This window comes from Canis lupus, chromosome 14 (genome assembly GCF_048164855.1).
Source record: "Canis lupus baileyi chromosome 14, mCanLup2.hap1, whole genome shotgun sequence".
NCBI classification, from domain to species: domain Eukaryota; kingdom Metazoa; phylum Chordata; class Mammalia; order Carnivora; family Canidae; genus Canis; species Canis lupus.
The window spans coordinates 58,266,703-58,286,154 of record NC_132851.1 but is presented as its reverse complement, the minus strand read 5'-3'; the positions used below and the strand labels follow the sequence as shown (position 1 = coordinate 58,286,154).

General features: G+C 34.4%; 1 protein-coding gene across 6 annotated transcripts in view; it reads left to right on the top strand.

The window, feature by feature from the left end:
- Positions 1–19,452, top strand: part of EPHA5 (EPH receptor A5) — a 346,405-nt gene that overhangs the window by 263,184 nt on the left and 63,769 nt on the right. The gene's annotated exons all lie outside the window — the stretch shown is intronic.

The following is a 19,452-nucleotide window of genomic DNA, read 5'->3' as shown; positions in this document are numbered from 1 at the left end:
TTCACAAGAGTTAATTATTAACTTGTTATGATTTATTCTACCTTTAACCATCTTTTTTCTGATATAGCATTTTAAATGTGATTTTTTTCTCTCAAAATTATTTATGGTTGTCTGCTTCAATTTTAGTGTTGGGGAAGGCCTTCCTGGTAAATTCAGAGGAATAAAACTAATAATTCTACTTAGGCAGCATTCAATCCTAACAGAGTGATGAATACAATACAGACACTCTGGCAGACCAACATTCTGAGAAATAATCAGCCCTCTTACATGACTGCTTTTATTTTCAGCCTCTGAATGATTTCAACCTGAATACATCAATAGTGTGTACTGATTGAAAGTGAATTTTACTGAATGTTGTATCGATACATTAACATGTGTGTTACACATCTGCATTTTTCATTTTGAACAAAAATAAAGGAGGTAGAGGCCCAACAACAACTTTTGTAGAAAGTATTTCCTGATGCTGAGCTGAGCATAATCAACCCTCTGAAAAAAAAAATTTTAAAACACAGTGAGTAAATACATCAACACATCAACCTACAACAGACATATTTCCATTTTTTTTATCCAGGCCATTGTTTGAAAGGATATTCAGTAATTAGAGCTGTCCATTTGAAAATGTTTTGGAATGAGACTATTGCAGAAAATTTGATGAAAGTCTTCATGGAAATATTTAGACTTGCCTAAAGATGTGAAATTGTAGTGTTAGGTCCAAAAAAAGTCAGAAAATCAATATTCATATTGATTTTCTTCCTGTTCTACTTATTTATTTTTGACTCTTCAGCACATATTCAACTCATAAATATACAGAATTGGGCACTTTTCAATATACTGAATATTGTATTCTGAAAAGATTTATGACTATATCCTTAAGTTACAGCAATCTATATTCGTAAAACATTGTTGAAAATATTCATTTGAACATCCTTTCTTTTTGTATCTGAACATTCATTTTCTTCTAGCTCCTGTTTATTCAGGAATGTACAAAATTTCCTTAAGAGTATATATAGAAATCCATTGCTTACTTTTAATGTTAGATTAGCAGTTACACATTTTCAGAATTTCTGGGTAGGAAGCAGTCTGTGTTCTATTGAGGACAACTAGCCCTATTTGACCAGAAGGCTGGATAGCTGGTGCCCCACAGTTCTTTTCTTTCTGAAGTCACCCGAGAAGAATGCTGTGTCCCTGCTTCCTGGAAGATATAAATTTTGTCATAACAACTTTGCTCAGATTTTGATTACATAAGATAACTGAGTGTTTGATAGCTATTAAGAAAACCACCGCATCATATGAGTCTTTTCTACCTCAAAAGGGTAGATAACTATGATACAGTTTCAGAGCTTGTTTATAACATTTCTTTACTTCTAACTTGGATAAGAGTTGTCTTCTTCCTTTCCAAAAATCCAGAAGTGTTAGTTATAGTTAGGGACATGCAGATCATAAGAAGATACTGTATTCGTTGGGTCCACACCTAGAGGAAATGAATAAAACCAGATGAATGATTTAAGAGCTAAAATCCAATAAATTTGTGTGTTTAAGGGTTTATTAAAGGACAAATCAAATATATAATGTATCTATTTATTTAACCTTCATATTTTAATGTGAATTTACTGACTACATTCAGCTATGAATTCTTGCTTACTTGCATGTGAATGAGACCTTGTTCTCAAAAATGTTTCCTCCCCAATCTATATACAAAACTGACTTAAAAACAGTTTACTTTGTTGCATCTGTAGCATTAGACAAAATGTTTGAGAAAAGATTCATATAACCTATTACTTGGTAACTGAAGGATAGATAGTAATGCTTTAGGATGTGGCACACCCACACATGTGCACTACATGACTTCTATATGTACCTGGATTTCCTGTGTAAGAATAATTAAATTTTAATATAATTTATCAGTTATAGGAGAATCACAACTACACCCAAAACTTAATTTTCAGCATAACTAAACCTGAGACACCTTATTAATTTGTACATTTTTATTCATATTACATTTTGTCTTGATTTAATTTTATAACACAACTTACTGTGCAGAGATTATGAATTTTTAATTTAAAGGAAAATAAATTTTACTCCCCAAAATCTGAGATTTGCATTTTATTACCAGCAGATTTCTTTGCATGAAATTTTCATTACTTCATTTTGTTGAATGCACATTCTTGAATTTCGGGGGGTATTTGTCTTATGATAAAAACATCTGTGGACATCTTATTCTACTTTTCATAGATAAGTTATTTTAAGATGTTTTATATAAATATATGTACTCAAAAGCTAAATGAAATGATTTTTGAAAGTCTTTTCCTATCTCATTCAAGACAATGAGCTTCACAATTTGTGTCTGAACTAGGGGAAGTGTGCCTATCACATAATACCTACAGTGTCCTGAATTAACTCAGTAAAGATTTATCAAATAAAAGAAAAATTAAATGAAGAAATGTAGCTGAAACCTAATAGTATTTGGGAAGTTATATATGAGTACTGACAAGTTGTTGAAAAAAGTCTACTATAGAATTGGTCGGAAGACATTGAATTACATATGTTTTTCCCTCCTTTCCTTGCCAAAATATTACTAACACACACAAAAATACAATGAAATTTAGACTATCCTCTTAACTCTGAACTATTTTATCACTTTTTAATCTGTTGAGTTTATTAAGAACCAGATATGTGCTCCTAGGTAAAATGTATTTTGATTACAAATAATTTTACTTGTCAGTGGTTGTATAGATAAACTAATTTTTCCATGTTGCAGAAATATTAATATTATTTGAATGCAATATTTATTGGCAATTTATATTATTTAGGAGAAAATATGTCTTAAAGATACATATTCACTGATAATTTGTGTTTTTATTCACACCAAATCAAAAATATGAATACTATGGAACTAATCTATTTCAAAGAAAAAAATGAACTTTTTTTTGTTCTAAAATAAATGAAAGATAAATCAGATAGAGAGACTTTTTTTAAAAAAGATTTTATTCATTTATTCATGATAAACATAGAGAGAGAGAGGCAGAGAGAGAAGCAGGCTCCATGCCAGGAGCCTGACACGGGACTCGATCCTGGGACTCCAGGATCAAGCCCTGGGCCAAAGGCAGATGCTAAACCGCTGAGCCACCCCAGGATCCACATACTTTCTAATCTCTTTAGGCTAAAATTGATTATACAGAACCTTTTGGAGTCTTCCTACCTAAATATAATTTAAAATAATGTAGGCAGATATCCATCTTAAGTGAAAAAGTTTCATTTAAAAAACAGAATTATAGCATCTTAGGATTCTATCAATCTTACGTTTTGTGTGATCTTCCTTTAGAGGTGCTAAATATTCCATAGAGCATTTTCTGCAGGGTTTAGATTCTCCTTTTCACTTCCTCTATCATTAATTTGAAATGTTTTTTTTATTGGACTACAAAAAAATTGATATGTCCTCAGCAAACTATGAGCCAATTACTCTAGGATGAGTATAAATTAAACCTCCTGATTTGTGCAGTATGTTGTAATTGTTTTTTAAAATTTCCCCCTTTAATCAGAAATGACAATGCACATTGCTTTCTTATAATAAACTAATTTTATTATTTTCCCCTTATAGATACTACTACATAGATTTAATACTACTACATAGATATAAATTATTTAATAAACTAACTTTTCCATTAATGGTGGTCATGCCCATACTCCCAGTTACATGTTTGAGAAAGACTTTTACAATCTTCTTCTCCTGTTTTCCTTTCCTTTGAAGATGATCACTGATTACATTGTTACTTTTTTTCTCTGTCTCCATTTCAAACTTGGGGCCTAATCCTTAATTACTGGTTATTTCTCAACCTGATATAAAGCTTGTGAATTTATTTATTTTTAAATCATTTTTAAACATTTTTATTTGAGAGAGAGAGAGAGTGAGATTGAAAATAGGAGGAGAGGAACAGAGAGAAAGAATCTCAAGCAGACTCCACACAGTGTGGAGCCCACAGGAGGCTCCATCCCACAATCTGAGCCCCAAACAAGAGTTGGATGCTTAAAATAAGTTAAATCTGTCACCAGTTTTAAAAGTGGAAAATAAAATTTTAAAAAACCTATGAGGTGGAATAAAAAGTGGAAGAATTTCCTCAAGCTGCTTAGCCTTTGATGCAATTTTAAGGCTATTCAGAAATGACTTTAATGTTATGATGCTCCTAAAATGATAAGGTTAGTCTGAGGGGTGGCTTAATGGCTGTGAAAAAGATTATTTTCTGGGCAAAGGTCTTCCCTTGTTTGGCCTGTTCATGTTCAAATCCCATGGTTGGACATATAACTGCTAAATCCTATTTTCCTCTTTGTGAATGAAGCAACCAAAACTCAATTCACTTGAAATGTCTCATAGTTTCTTCTTTTTCTTTTTTTTTTTAAGATTTTATTTATTTATTCATGAGAGACACACACAGAGACAGAGGCAGAGACACAGGTAGAAGGAGAAGCAGGCTTCATGCAGGGAGCCTGATGTGGGACTCGGTCCCGGGTCTCCAGGGTCATGCCCTGGGCTGAAGGTGGCACTAAACCGCTGAGCTACCAGGGCTGCCCTGTCTCATAGTTTCTGAGCTGAAAATTTTTCAACGGATAGTGTACTTAAAGGCTAACCTATCAAAATTAAGACACTGAGGCCACGTTAAAAATGTAAAGGAAAAAGAGTAGATTTATATAAAATGCTGCTTTAGGGTTTTTTACTTAAAAATAATATTAAAATTTAGGGGGATCCCTGGGTGACTCAGCGGTTTAGCGCCTGCCTTCGGCCCAGGGCATGATCCTGCAGTCCTGGGATTGAGTCCCACATCGGACTCCCTGCATGGAGCCTGCCTCTTCCTCTGTCTCTGTCTCTGTCTCTGTCTCTCTGTCTCTCATGAATAGTCTTTAAAAATAATAATAATAATATTAAAATTTAGCCTTTTGTAATTTTTTCAAATCTCTTAATAATAATATGTTATAACTGACTTATTCTTCAAATAATCCAAACATTTATTGAACATCTATTGCACATCAAATATCAAGATAAGTCCCGGGCATGTGGAATCAGAAGATAATGTCTTTTTCTCAAGGTATTTCCACTTTAATTTAGTAGTCAGATCAATGGACAGAATTTTGTAAGCAGAATCGCAACAGTTATGGATAAAGACAAGGATTTAAACTGGAATCCCTCCCTCATGGTAACTTTTGTTTTCCTTTGGACCACAATGATGGTCTGATGCATTAATTCAAGAAAAATCTGACTTCTTATTACATGCCACCACAATTTTTATGTTAAGAAAAACAATAGTTTGATGGTAAAATCCACTGTACTTAGGAACTTTTCTTCAAACTTATTTGGAGCCAAATAAAATCATTATGCAGGCATTTTGAATGTAATTTTTTTAATGTAATTATTTAATTCAGACAAGTGCCAGAGCTCTGCCTACTTTTTTATATCAAAGCATAATAGCTTCTCTAGTGAATGGTTTTTAAAAGGTATGAAGTATTCTAAAACCTTCAGAGAACCCTCTTTGCCTAATGGAAATAACATAATAATGTTCATAATAAGTACAATATGGTCTAGCATGAATTACATACTGCCTCCCAGGTATTGTTCCAAGGGTTTTTACATGTAATATTTCACAACACCATATCTCATTAATAGTTCTATCTTTCAATTATGCTTGATAAAATTATCTTCTTGCAGTTTCTTGATCATTGTAAAAATAGTTCAGACTTGAGGCTTTTGTATTGGCTCTTCTGGCTGCCTAAAACTCCCATGTTCCAGAGAGGCACATAGCTTCCTCCTGCTTTCACATCATTGCAAAATTCTATCCTCTCAATTGAGCTTACTGAAATGAGGGCCTGTGATTCCTTCCACTGCCTATCAGATCTCTCTTACCTTGATTTACCTCTTCATAACACTTAATTGTAGTGTTTTATTTATATACTAAGTATAAATTTCTCCTGTTAGTTTTTTTTTGTCTGTAGATCCAAGATGGCAAGGATTCTTATCTGTGCATGATTTCTCCTCCTCGGAGAAAATATCTAGAACACAAATTACTGTACACAGTTAGTGAAAGTCTGGGGCTTGAACCTAGATCTGACCTTAGGGTTTCTGTTCTTCACTATATAAGTGCATTATGATACATAAGCATTAAACTGTAGATTTTGGTGAAACTCTGAACTCTTGTATACAAAGTCACTGATTCTCTGCCTCCAAAATAATAATATATTTTTTTTAATTTTTATTTATTTATGATAGAGAGAGAGAGAGAGAGAGGCGCAGAGACACAGGCAGAGGGAGAAGCAGGCTCCATGCACCAGGAGCCCGACGTGGGATTCGATCCCGGGTCTCCAGGATCGCGCCCTGGGCCAAAGGCAGGCGCCAAACCGCTGCGCCACCCAGGGATCCCCCAAAATAATAATATTAATTATTATTATTTAAAACCTTTATGGGGATCCCTGGGTGGCTCAGCAGTTTAGTTTCTGCCTTCGGCCCAGGGTGTGATCCTGGAGTCCTGGGATCGAGTCCCACATCAGGCTTGCATGGAGCCTGCTTCTCCCTCTGCCTCTCTCTCTCTCTCTCTCTCTCTCTCTGTCTCTCATGAATAAATAAATAAAATATTTAAAAAAAAAAAACTTTCCAAAAAATAAATAAATAAAACTTTCAAAACTGGTCAATATATAAATAAAGCCTCTCCTAGAAAGTACTGTCGGTGATATTTTGACACTACAGTAAATAAAAAATAAACTGGATTTTAATGAATTGTCCCTCAGTCCTTCACTGAAAAATAGTGCTAGATAAATGATTTATTCTAGAACTACACGCATTCAATGTCACCAATTTATGACCATTCCTGATTTGTGATGATTGGTTAATTTCACCTCTCTGTTTCCTCAAAACTTTTTTTTTTTTTCCAATTGAAGTAGTTTTAGTTCATCATTTTATATGTCTCTTCAATAGATTGGTGCTCATCTTGAATGTACGGATTATAGTGTAGATTCCCAGTAAATACCCAGTGACTTTATTGCTGGAAGAATGAAACTGGAGTTCAGAACTCTTGAAAATATACTGCAGACTACCCTTTCAGCATTACCACTATGCATTTTTGACCTGGACTCCTTTAGTCACATATGGCAGAGGCTAAATTCAAAGTGGCTTATTCTAAAAGATAATTATAAATCATATGAAAAGTTCCAGATATATATAAAAAAAAACCCTAAAGTACAGAGACTTATTGATCTAGGTGCTAAAATAGTGTCTGCTATGCAATTGGAGGCATATTATTGAAGAGTGTTGTGGCACAAATACGGTATTTAAAGTTACTCACCAAAATGAGGTTATCTGGGGGAGCCCAGCAACAGTGACATTGAGAGATAGAGTGAAGGAGAAAGATCCATCAAAGGAGATTGAAGAGTGACCCATTAAGTGTCAGGAGACTGGACAGTTATTGGATCACTGAAGCAGGAATGGTCACTGTAGTGAGCCCAGCTCTGACTTTACAGCTCTTGCCTTTCACTCTCAGAGCTCATACGGTACAGGCTCTGATAGGAACCTAAAAGCTGGCTCCATAGACTAAGTCAATCAATAGCACTGGGACCTTAAGAAGAGAATGGAGAAATTCCACTGCGTGGCCCAGCAGAGTAGGAGTCCACACCTGAATCTGAAGACAGGGTACATGAACTAAGCACATGAACTAAGAATGCAGAAAGAGGATCTCTCTCTGTGCCTTTTTTTCTTATACTTCATTTCATGTCTCAATATTTAAACCTACCCACGTCAATATGCACATTAACCACTATTTTCTATCACAAAATCTTCCTTAATTCCCTTAGCCAAAACCTTTTTTCCTTTGGCTAAAGTCTTAGAGCAAGGTATCAATATTTCTCATGAAATTTAAACTTTCAACCACAAATGATAGTATATTGAGTAAATATCTTCTTTCTTCTTCAGTGACTATTTAGAAGATAAAGACTTCTGTGGCTCTCCCACATAACCTAATTGAATGAATACCTCATAAATTATTGAATTAAAACTAAACAGTGCATCAATCTCCATTTGAAGTGCTTTGTCCTTATTAATCAAACTAATGTTGGTAGTTTAGAAAATGAGAACTGTTAGCAACACCGACATAAGTCTAATACAGTACCTAATCCATAAGTACACTTTCTTCCCAATTACTGAAATATTTTGTGCCATCACAAAATAAATACAGTGATTTCAAAGAAGTATTACATAGGAGTTAAGAAATCTTCATCAGGGGATCCCTGGGTGGCGCAGCGGTTTAGCGCCTGCCTTTGGCCCAAACGCGATCCTGGAGACTCAGGATCGAGTCCCACGTCGGGCTCCCGGTGCATGAAGCCTGCTTCTCCCTCTGCCTGTGTCTCTGCCTCTCTCTCTCTCTCTCTCTGTGTGTGACTATCATAAATAAAAAAAATAAAAAAAAAATCTTCATCAGATGGGGTGCCTGGGAGGGTCAATTGGTTAAGCATCCAACTCTTGATTTTGGCTCAGATTTTAGGGTCATGAGATTGATCCCTGTGTCAGGCTCTGTGCTCACAGGGCTTAAGATTCTCTCCCTCCCCCTTTGTCCTTCTCCCCAACCTGGCGCATGCTTGCTCTCTCTCTTTTGCATGTGCAAATAAATTAATAAATCTTTAAAAAAAACAAATCTTCGTCAGCTTATATTATTTACTTGCCCTTTAGATATGGTAATGCTAATATGATGATATACCTGGTAACATCAAGTAGCAATAGTTTTTATTAATGATAGTGTAGGTTTGTATTTCTCTCCTGATTCTCTTCAGATCAGAGGTATCATGAATACGTTGTGTTTTAGCATTTTTAACATAACAAGGGCCATATAGTTTTGGAACTTGGTAAATTTTGGTAAGAAAAAGTATTATATGAAAATATTTTATCTAATACTATTTTGTCTTAAAATAATGATAAATAGCAAAATATTTATAATCACACATGCAATCACTGATTTTAGGAAAGCTCTCATTAAAAGCAAATCTCAGTGGTTTATGAATTAACAGTAGATGTGACTTTATGAAACTGTGATAAATCCAGGCATGTGTATTGATTTAATATCTGAGAGTTGTTATTCCTTCTATTTTCTCATGATTACATGCTTTTTTCTTCAAAGGCTCTGAATCAAAGATAATTAGAGAGAAGATCATAATTTATTAATAACTGACAAATGGGGATCAGGGCAGAGCAGTGCCAAAAAGACTAGGAGCATAGCAACAACTAATTGCCCACTGTGGGAAGTAAATCGTCCTAGGAAACTGAACCCAAGAGGGTTACCTGTTCAATTGCTCAACATTATTGAATATCCCACCTGTGACTTCTCACAGATCAAACACAGAAACATCACTGCCATTCTCAGGAAGTTATATTGAGGCAAACATTTAGAAGGAAAACTCTATGTTACCAAGATAAGCTAATATCATTGATTTGCAAAACTAAAAAAAAAAAAAAAAGATTACAGCAAAGAATCTAAAGATTCTCAGATTTCATCAAGTATGAAGCATAGGGCAGGTCAAAAGCCTAACTACAAGGGCAAAATATGCTTTTTGTCTGAAATTCCATTTGCCTGAAGCTCAGTATCAATAAGATATGAAAGAGAACATGCTGGCATGCCAGGAGACACATGGCTCTAATAGAAGACTGCTAGGTTTCTGGGAATCTTACCACATCTCCCTGAGCCCACACAGGCTTTCACAGGAACCTGATACCCAGCTCTACAGAGAAAAATCAATAGCACTGCCCTAAGCCAAAGGATAGACCGTCTATTCAACAAAAACTCAGTTAATTTCCTGAGCCATGTCTGAGAGTATATCCATTGCTGAGAAATGAAGCAAATGACAATAAAATGTTCCAAATGATTTTAAGCACCGGCTAAAAACCACATTTGTTTAAGATCTGTGCTCTTTTTAAAAACTTGCATAAACCTGCAAAGAAAGAAATGTTTCTAATGGATTAGCAACTGAGTTTCAAACAGCCGCATTTTTTTATTGTGCTATGGGAGGAATTGAGGTTAGATATATCTGATGTCTGTGATAGTTTTAGTGCTACAAAACATATTATATTCTAATTATCTTGCTTACCAAAAAATCTTTTTGCTTTAGCTCACTTCTTGCTTCTCATTATTTCTTACTCCCCTGACTTTTTAATCTTACAGAAAAATGGCAGTGTTCTCTTAGATCTTGGCATGCATTTGCTCTTAATAGTCTACAGGCATTTCTCTACTCTCTTGAAGCCATCAATACCACATAACAATGTCAGTGAATTTTAATGCTTATTTTGGGGATTCTGCTCTTTAGATCACTCTTTCATTTGTTTATTTTTTTAATGACCTGTTATCTTTTCTTCCCATTCTTATGGTCTGGCATTGGATTCCACATCTCCATCATGGTCATTATTGAGTTCTCTTGAGTTAAGGTAGATCTAAAGGAGAAAGATGGGTTAAACTTCATCACAGGTTGTTTGTTTTTGTCTCCTCTTCACACCACCACATACATCTTGAAAGACAAGATGTCAAGGTGGCAAAGTGGGACCTGTTTGTGGTGATTAGTGAAGGAAAGACTGTTTTTTTTTAGGTTGTTCTTAGACCAACAATATAATTCCTTTTCAGGGTCCCTCCAGACTGAACATTCCATAGGATTCAAATATCTCATGTATCTCACAAACACCTCTTCTCTCCCCTCCCAGAGCTCTCCATGCTTCTGACATCTGGAAATCCTACTGCTGCTTTGACATTTCTATGCCTGTTTCATTGATTTTCTTGAAGCAAATTTGATAGGCATTGTTTAAACCAATAGATAATATATACAGTGTGCCAACATTAAAAAAATATATGCTGAGTTTCAACTGAAGTCAAGTAACTCTGCTTTAGTATTTTAATTGTTTAATATTTTGACTGTTTAATACAAAGAGATACCTGGTACAAAATACGGAGAAATAGTACAGGTAAGAATGTAAAGGTAATCATACAGCCAATCACAGAGCAAATATTTGAGCAAACATCTTTAAAAATATGTAGGAATATAAAATTAAGTGAAAAATTGTATATGTTAATATTATTTTTTTCTTAGCCTTCTAGAATCCTTACCACAAATCCTCACTGCTAAAGTTGTTTGAGAGATCTTCATATGCCAATAACATACTACTTTTCTAAGAATACCAAGTTCAGCACAAATATTTAAGCAGTGTAGATATTAAATCTGTAAAATTATTCTGATTCTCCTAAATTTTTTAACAGTGTAATTGCCAGAATGTCAATCTATAGGTCCAGTCTTCCTCAGAAAACTTTTAAGATGAAATTTACCATGCAAATGACTAATTTCTGTCTCATCATGCCAAAGATGATGTAAAAATCCAATAAGTTATCCTCAAATCAGCATGAATTCAGTATGTACATAAGTGATATTGACCATTGTTTATATATAAATTTTGATAAGACAAATATATGATAAATCAGAATTCTACATTTGTATGACTTACATGTTTTCTAGTACATAAGGACCTCTTGATTTATTTTGATGTCACTATCTGACTCTCTGATCTAGTCCTATTCCAGCTATTTCAAATGTACATATTGTGGTCTTCTAGATTTATCTCTTCTCTAGCCATTTGTAATATCATGGGACAGCATAAACCCAGGCTTTCCTGGAACCCTAAAAATCTATAGTTGATCATTTCAAACCTGTGCTATTTGTACCATCACTCTCTAGCTCCAATGGGAAAATACTTTTTCTTTGTAGTTTTATAATATAGTCATTATAGATCTTTTGACACCAAATGCTTGTATTTTTTCATCATTTGAAAATTAATTTAAACCTTTGGTTGCTGGATATTAACCAATGTAGCATTCCTTTTTATTTAATATTTATTTATTTTTAATCGAAGTGTCATTGATGTGCCTGCCACACACTATTATACTAGTGTCAGGTACACAATATAGTAAACCAACAACTATATATATTATGAAATGTTCACAATGTTCATGTTCACCATACAATATTTTTGACTACATTCCCTATGCTGTGCATTTATTTCATCCTCATGACATTTATTTTATAACTGGATGTTTGTACCTCTTAATCCCCTTCATCTATTTTATCATCCCCAACCGTCTTCCTCTCTGATATTTTGAATGTCTATTTTACCATCCAGTGTTTTTCTGCCCAAGCTCTGAGGCTTCTAAATGTTGATCCCAGAAATTGAGATGTAAAATCCTACGTACATCTCATCTTTCTGGCTGCAACCTGTGTAGTTTGGCCCTTTGTTTCCATCATTTCCCAACACCAGGGTGATTGAATCCTGCTGCTATGTCTCCAATCCTTTGAAAACCCTCGCTCTTAGAGGACTCCTAAGTAACTCAGTTTGGAAGTCTATCAGAGGATCATCTCAGTACATCATATATCCTGAAGTGGAAATCACTATCAATCCTGCTTCCATCTGCCCACCCATTATATTATAATTCCTTAGACATCAAATATGCAAATTGCTGGATTGCTTTAGCTATGTTCCAACATGTCTTCAACTTTAGATTAATGTCCATTTCCTTAGATGAGCATCCTTAGATATCATTATTTTGACATTCCCAAGGTCTCTTGCTGTCAGCCTTTTCTATAAATTTCAGTCTACATTTAGCACTGCACTTTACATAGTGGGCACAGTTAAGATGATTGTCCTAATATCTTACTAGCTGATATTTTATTTATATTTGCATTTCTTAATTTTCTGATTAAAAACTATAGAGAATATGGAAGACAAAATACAGAAAGAAAATCATATTTATCCACCAGAAGCAATCAATATTCATGTTTTGCACACGTATTAAGATCTTTTTATATATAAGGTTTAATTCATAACTTATAGTTTTATTTGCTATTTTCCTTGACAATATAAAAATATAAAATTTCCTTGTGTGATTAAAAGCATTTTAAAAGTAAATTTTAGTAGATCTTTGATACTCTAATGTCTAACTTTTTCCATATGCTTTTCCTTTGGTATTATTTGTTTCTTTTCTGTTTTTATTGTTATGAGGAGAGGAGTTACTATATCTGTCTTTGATGTCCATAGAATGTATTTGTATAATTCAAAATAAGGATTGATTCATAAGAATATGAATATTTTTAAGATTGTTGATACATAGTGACAAATGGCCCTCCTGAATCATTGTACAAATTACCATTCCTTCCATCAGTGTGTGACATTTCCTGGTGGTTCACAAACTAGCCAGTCTGCTAATTTAACAGGAAAACAATAGTTCTGTATTTTTAATTGCATTTATTTTTGAAATTTAATATGTTTATTAATATATATACAATAACTGTAGGCATCGGCTACTTTATTTTTTTAAGATTTTATTTATTTATTCATGATAGACATAGAGAGAGAGAGAGGTAGAGACACAGGCAGAGGGAGAAGCAGGCTCCATGCTGGGAGCCCGATGCAGGACTCAATCCCGGGACCCCCAGGATTGCACCCTGGGCCAAAGGCAGGCACCAAACTGCTGAGCCACCCAGGGATCCCCCATCAGCTACTTTATTACCAGTTTCATAAATTATATATACATGCTCTTTACCTATTTAAATTAATGGGATCTTAGTTCTTCATATAGTAAAGATATATTATTAGAAGTGTCAAGTTTTGTTTACTTTTTAGTAATATTTGTTTTGCATGGGATGCAATTGTTAATTTTACCTTTATCTCTACCTTGTAAGTTTAATGCTGATATAGTGATTCAACTCTGAAACAATATTCAACAGCCATAATGGAGGGAGCTAAATAAATCAGAACTTACATATGCTTATTCTTTGATTAGTTTCCTCTTTTTGACCCACTTGTTTTTATTTTATTTTTTTATAATAAATTTATTTTTTATTGGTGTTCAATTTGCCAACATACAGAATAACACCCAGTGCTCATCCCGTCAAGTGCCCCCCTTAGTGCCATCACCCATTCACCTCCACCCCCCGCCCTCCTCCCCTTCCACCACCCCTAGTTCGTTTCCCAGAGTTAGGAGTCTTTATGTTCTGTCTCCCTTTCTGATATTAGTGAAAGGGAATATAAGGGAAGGGAGAAGAAATGTGTGGGAAATATCAGACCCACTTGTTTTAAAATGATATTATTTTTTCATTAAGACAAATGGCTGTTTAAAGCAAATGTTACTATCAGAGCTGTGCTTAAAACATTTTTTTAAGCTGGCAAAATTAACATCACTTTTTTCACAATCTGTCCTTACTTTTAACTCTCTACTTCTCTCAAAACTGCAAATAGTTAAGCACAGACAGGTTAGTCATGAGAGTCACACACTCCCCTCAAATAAGCTTTAGAGATAGACCTGTTTCAGCAGTGAAATGACTGGGATAGAAGAGCTCAGTGGTTACTTTAGGCTTCTACAAATGGAGGTAATTGATGTTTGCTCAGTGATGGCATCATCACACAGAAGAAAGCAACACATGATTCAGTATTTTGTATATCAACACTATTATTGTGTCAGAACAGAACTAAGATGCCAGTTGATTGCAAAGATAAATCTATGTAATTTTCCTTTATTGAACTAGTAAAGATTATTTCTTCTGTGGAAATAAACAAAAAACACCCAAATGAGAACAAGCAAAGACTATTTATTAAGAGATTGCTATAGCAAGGGAATCAACCACCATCACTTGCATCTGGCAGAAACCCAAAGACAGGCAGAGGAGTGTAAATGCTTTGTAATGAAAAGAAGGAAAGGCTTTAGTTTTGCCACGATTGGAAGTTATTGTCATGTGGTAGATGGAAGTGGTCTAACTAGAAATAGAACATCCTGTGGGATTGATTAGAGTAGCATGTTTGACTTCTTCTAGTTGGTCCTAAGTTGGAAGAGTGGATAAAAATTAGGGAAGTTGGTATATATTGATAAAGTCTGGACCAATTGACCACTCGGGTCAATTACTACAGAGCTTAAATGAAACTAGTTTAAATCAGTATCACTTTGATTTTATTCATTTGTGAAATAAACCATATAATTTTGAAGTTAAAGGATAAAAATTGTTTAAGATGAATTTTGTCTTATCAGATAACTTATGAAATAATATATCTTTACAATGTCAGAAAAGTGAGAGATAAGAAAGAAAAAAAGGGGGAATGAGGTTGAGATAGAGGTGAAAAAATGCATTTTTAGTGGTTTTAGTAGAAAACTTTTCCTATTACCTACCTGTTTGCCAGTTTTTGAGGTCAAATATCAGTTTATAGTATGTCCTACCTATATAATGCCCACAATATCTATTTCTTATTTGCTATCTGAGGAAGAAGTTGAGCTTTTAGAAGATTATAACTGAACTGAAGGGAGAGTTCATCCACCAGATGCACAACAAGCCAATAAAAACTTACACTAAGCTTTTGAAGTGAAGAAAGATAGACACAAATTTATTGGTGTGGTTCTATCTGAGAGAGTAGGGAGCTACTGCTTAAAAGTCCTGAACTCCCTGATGGCTTTCAAGTGAGGATTTTAGGGGCAAAGTTTGGTGCAGCAGTCTTCTGAAAATGTGGACACCATTGACTGGAGGCCTAGGAGGTCATGCTAGTAGGTGTTCCTCTGGTCTTCCAGGGACCATATCCTCTGGTCCCTGGAGGTTTGATATGGTTTGTTCCATATCAAAAGACTTGAAATCTAATTTTAATATATAATTATATAATATATATATATAATCTAATTATATATATATATATAAATTTCTAACATGAAGAATATATAAATATTCCTTCCTTCTCCACCTTCTGTCCTGAAGTTAACCCAAGAACTTCCCACTAGAAAATGAGTAGTGGGAGTCAAGGGGCAGGGGCCAGGGTCCTCTGGGGCTTGCCCAGCCTATGAGAGCCTGGGTAGGATTGGTTGTGAAGGTGCTGAGCTCATGGCCCCAGACTCCCAACGGCCTCCACCTCCTTTCTGCCCTCAACCCTCCTGGCTCTGGCCCAAAAAGTGATTTATTTGTAAATTATCATGGTTTTCTTCATTAAAATGGCCATTTGTGGACCAAAAAAATAATAGGAATATATATATATATATATATATATATATATATATATATATATATCTTTTTTCATGTTAGAGATTTCATTAGGTATATATATCTTTAAGGTGGTGCTGATTAACTACTTGTCCTACAGCTTCCTTTGAATAATAAGCAATCATTCCTATCCATTGAGCTTCAGCCTACATGTTCTGGCCAGTTGAGCCATCCTTAGGGGTGATATGACCTCTAATGTACATTTTTCCATCTGACCTGACAAGATGGACATTAGCTTCAAAATATAGATATTGATAAGAGTATGTAGACTAGATATAGTAAAAAGGCATCAGTATTTTATTGACCATATCTAAATTATAGCTTACACATATTTATGTATATATTATATTTATATGCATTTTCATGTATATATAAATCCATATGACATATATAAATGTGTATATATGTGTACAATAATATAGTAGTGACTTTTAGTTCTTTAAATTTGAATAATATAAAAAACATTTAAGCAATGTATGAAAAGGTGAAACTGATTTTTCTGTTCAAAATATCGCACTGGAACCACTTTTTGCAAAAGTACTAGGTGTATTGTGTAACCTCTTTTTGTTATGACTCACTAAAATAGATTTTTCTAAACTTGGTGACCTGTAGGGTTTGCTTTTTTAATGGGATTGAATGCTTCTTACTTTCATAGCATGGACATTCTAATAGTGAGACATGTCATTTCAAAGTAACATAATTAGTACTATATTTTTAACCATTGGTACAAGAATAGAATAGAGAATATGATTATCTTCACTTTAATGAATACAGAAATATTGTTACAGAAATGTTAAATTTAAGTTAGTGAAGAGAAATTGTATCAGTTCATTGAGTGAAGAGAAATTGTATCAGTTCATTTAGTGTGTGATAAGGAAGGCATATAGGATGAATGCACATGGCATGCCTGGTGCATTGTGACTCTCTAGACCTCTACAAGGCTTTCTACAGCCTCTACCTGTGACCTTCGCCAGCCTAATCCCTATTCCTTTCTACTATTTTTGTCATGAGCTTTCTTATTTACAAATATTATATATGTTTATATATAAGTAATATATATAATATGTAAAATTATATAAACAAATGTGTATGTGGTTCTGATTTACTCCAGCTCAGTGACAGTTTAAAGAAAATCTTTTATGTCAAAATATCTACTTCTTGAAAGCTCTTCTGACAAATCTGTGGCAAAACTGAGCTTTGTTTTCATATAACTTTATGTAAGTCTTTGGTCTAATAATTACAAGGGCAAAATAGAGATGCTGAATACAGATAATTTTATAGTTTGGTTATTTTGGTTGAGATATTATGACTTCTAATTATTCCAGGAAGCTATTATTGAAATATAGAAGTTCAAAAGAGTCTATTGTTAAACATTAAACTTGCCATTAAAAGAAATCTGTAAAGATAGATGTTAGAAAAACAAAATAAAACAAAACAAAACTTGAGGTTTAAAAAGAGAGAGCAGGTCTACGGCCATACCACCCTGAACGCGCCCGATCTCGTCTAAAAAGAGAGAGCAGGATGAAACTTACAGTTACTTAAAAAAATAGTCTTCATTTGTAGATAATATAAATTAACACTGTAAACAAATTGCAGAATTATTTAAGGTACTTACCAGAGAACAAATTGTTTTTAAGCACCTCTAGGCACTTCAGAAGTTTTTATTAACATGCAGACAATTAATATGCTAATTATGAACCTTTCCCTTTGTATTCATAAAACAAATTGCCCTAAGAATGTTATAAGGCACATCATTCAACACAACAAGTATTTATTGAGTACCTATTGGATCAGTGGTTGTCAAACGGGAGGAAATTCAGAATCCAAGCTTTTGAAAAATAATGATACCTGGGATCCCACAACTAAGCTATTTTGATTTAATTGTTCTAGGTTGAGCCCTGTTGATTCTTTTTTGGTATTTGTTGGTTTAAATATCATCTGTTGCTTTAATCCCTAGGTAGGTTTAGAATCATTGCATACTGTGAATAGAAAGTTGTTTTTATATAATTCCTTATTCTGAAAGCACAGCACATAGATTGTTAGTAAATGTTTGCTAATAAGGAGAATCATTGTGTCTATTACTGCAACAAAAAGTGTACAAAAGGTGGTTAATATTTGGTGAAATTCACTTTGAGTGCCTAAATATACACTGGAATAAGCAGACTGAATAAATCTAACATGTTCAATAACATTTGCTAGCTGCATCAATGCCTTGAACTGTGCATTCATGGAAGAAGAACTTGTTTTATAATGATCTTGGGCCCATTAGAATGATTAAAAGAAATACAGCAAATCTTCATTAAGGTATAGCTTGGGAAATAGATCAATTGAAATGTCGTCTAAAGATAAATCCTCTGAAGCTTTCTTTCTACTTTCATGTAGTGTGTGATATCCCTGGGTCCTAATAGTTGTTTCCAGAGTAAGAAATAAGGACAGTTCCTGATTCCAAAGTTAAAGCCAGTTAGTTTTTTGGTTTGCTTGCTTTTGTGACTTCATCCTTCAGGAAAGGGATGGCTGCACCTGGCACACTTAGATCTGTAGAGTTTTGGGTTTTGCTTTTATTTTAGAAATCCTTGAAATGTGTATAATTTATTTAGGTCAGTCACTTATATGATTTGAACTCTATTTTATACATGCATTTGACTAATAGTAGAGTTTGGGTCATTAAGTAATTTTATGACATCTATCCTTTCATACTTCCAAACAAAATTTGATATATTTTGCTATAGTAAAGGCTAGACCCATATACAGGCATTTTAGGTGCTATATGTAATTGTGAGTTAATCTATCCACTTTTTAACATAATAGCAAGCTATTGATAGAGGAAGAAGGAAAGGTCTGTTGCAGAGCTGTCCATGACAACATGTGAAGTTTTCAACAGAGAAGAGAGGAATGTGGCTGTGGGAGTGGTTGGAGGGAAAGGACCTGGAAGATGTGAAAGGAATTGGGCTTCCAATGCAGTATAATGCAGTAACTGGTGCCCCCATATGACCTCCACAGCTTGGGTTCAGGTGCGATCTTGGGAAAACTGCTTCTTCTTTGAGTCTCAGAACCCTCAGCCCTAAGATGAATATACTAATAGGACATTTCTGGCTTGAAAGAGGAAATACAAGAAAAAAGCAAATGTGTTGGAAAGATACTCCTTTTGTGTTTGTCCTATACTCTCACACTACTACCATACTCACAATGCTTCTGATACCAGGTATGTGGGTTTTGTTTGTTTTTCCATGCCAAGCAATTCTCAATGACATCAGCTGGGTGGACTGCAATTCAATTCAATTCTGACAGGACCTGGAGTTGGCACCACAGGGTAAGGGCTCAATCCTACAAGGCTGCCCTCTATTTCAGACAGCAATCACAAGTAGTCTGTCCCTGGGTGCACACAGCTTC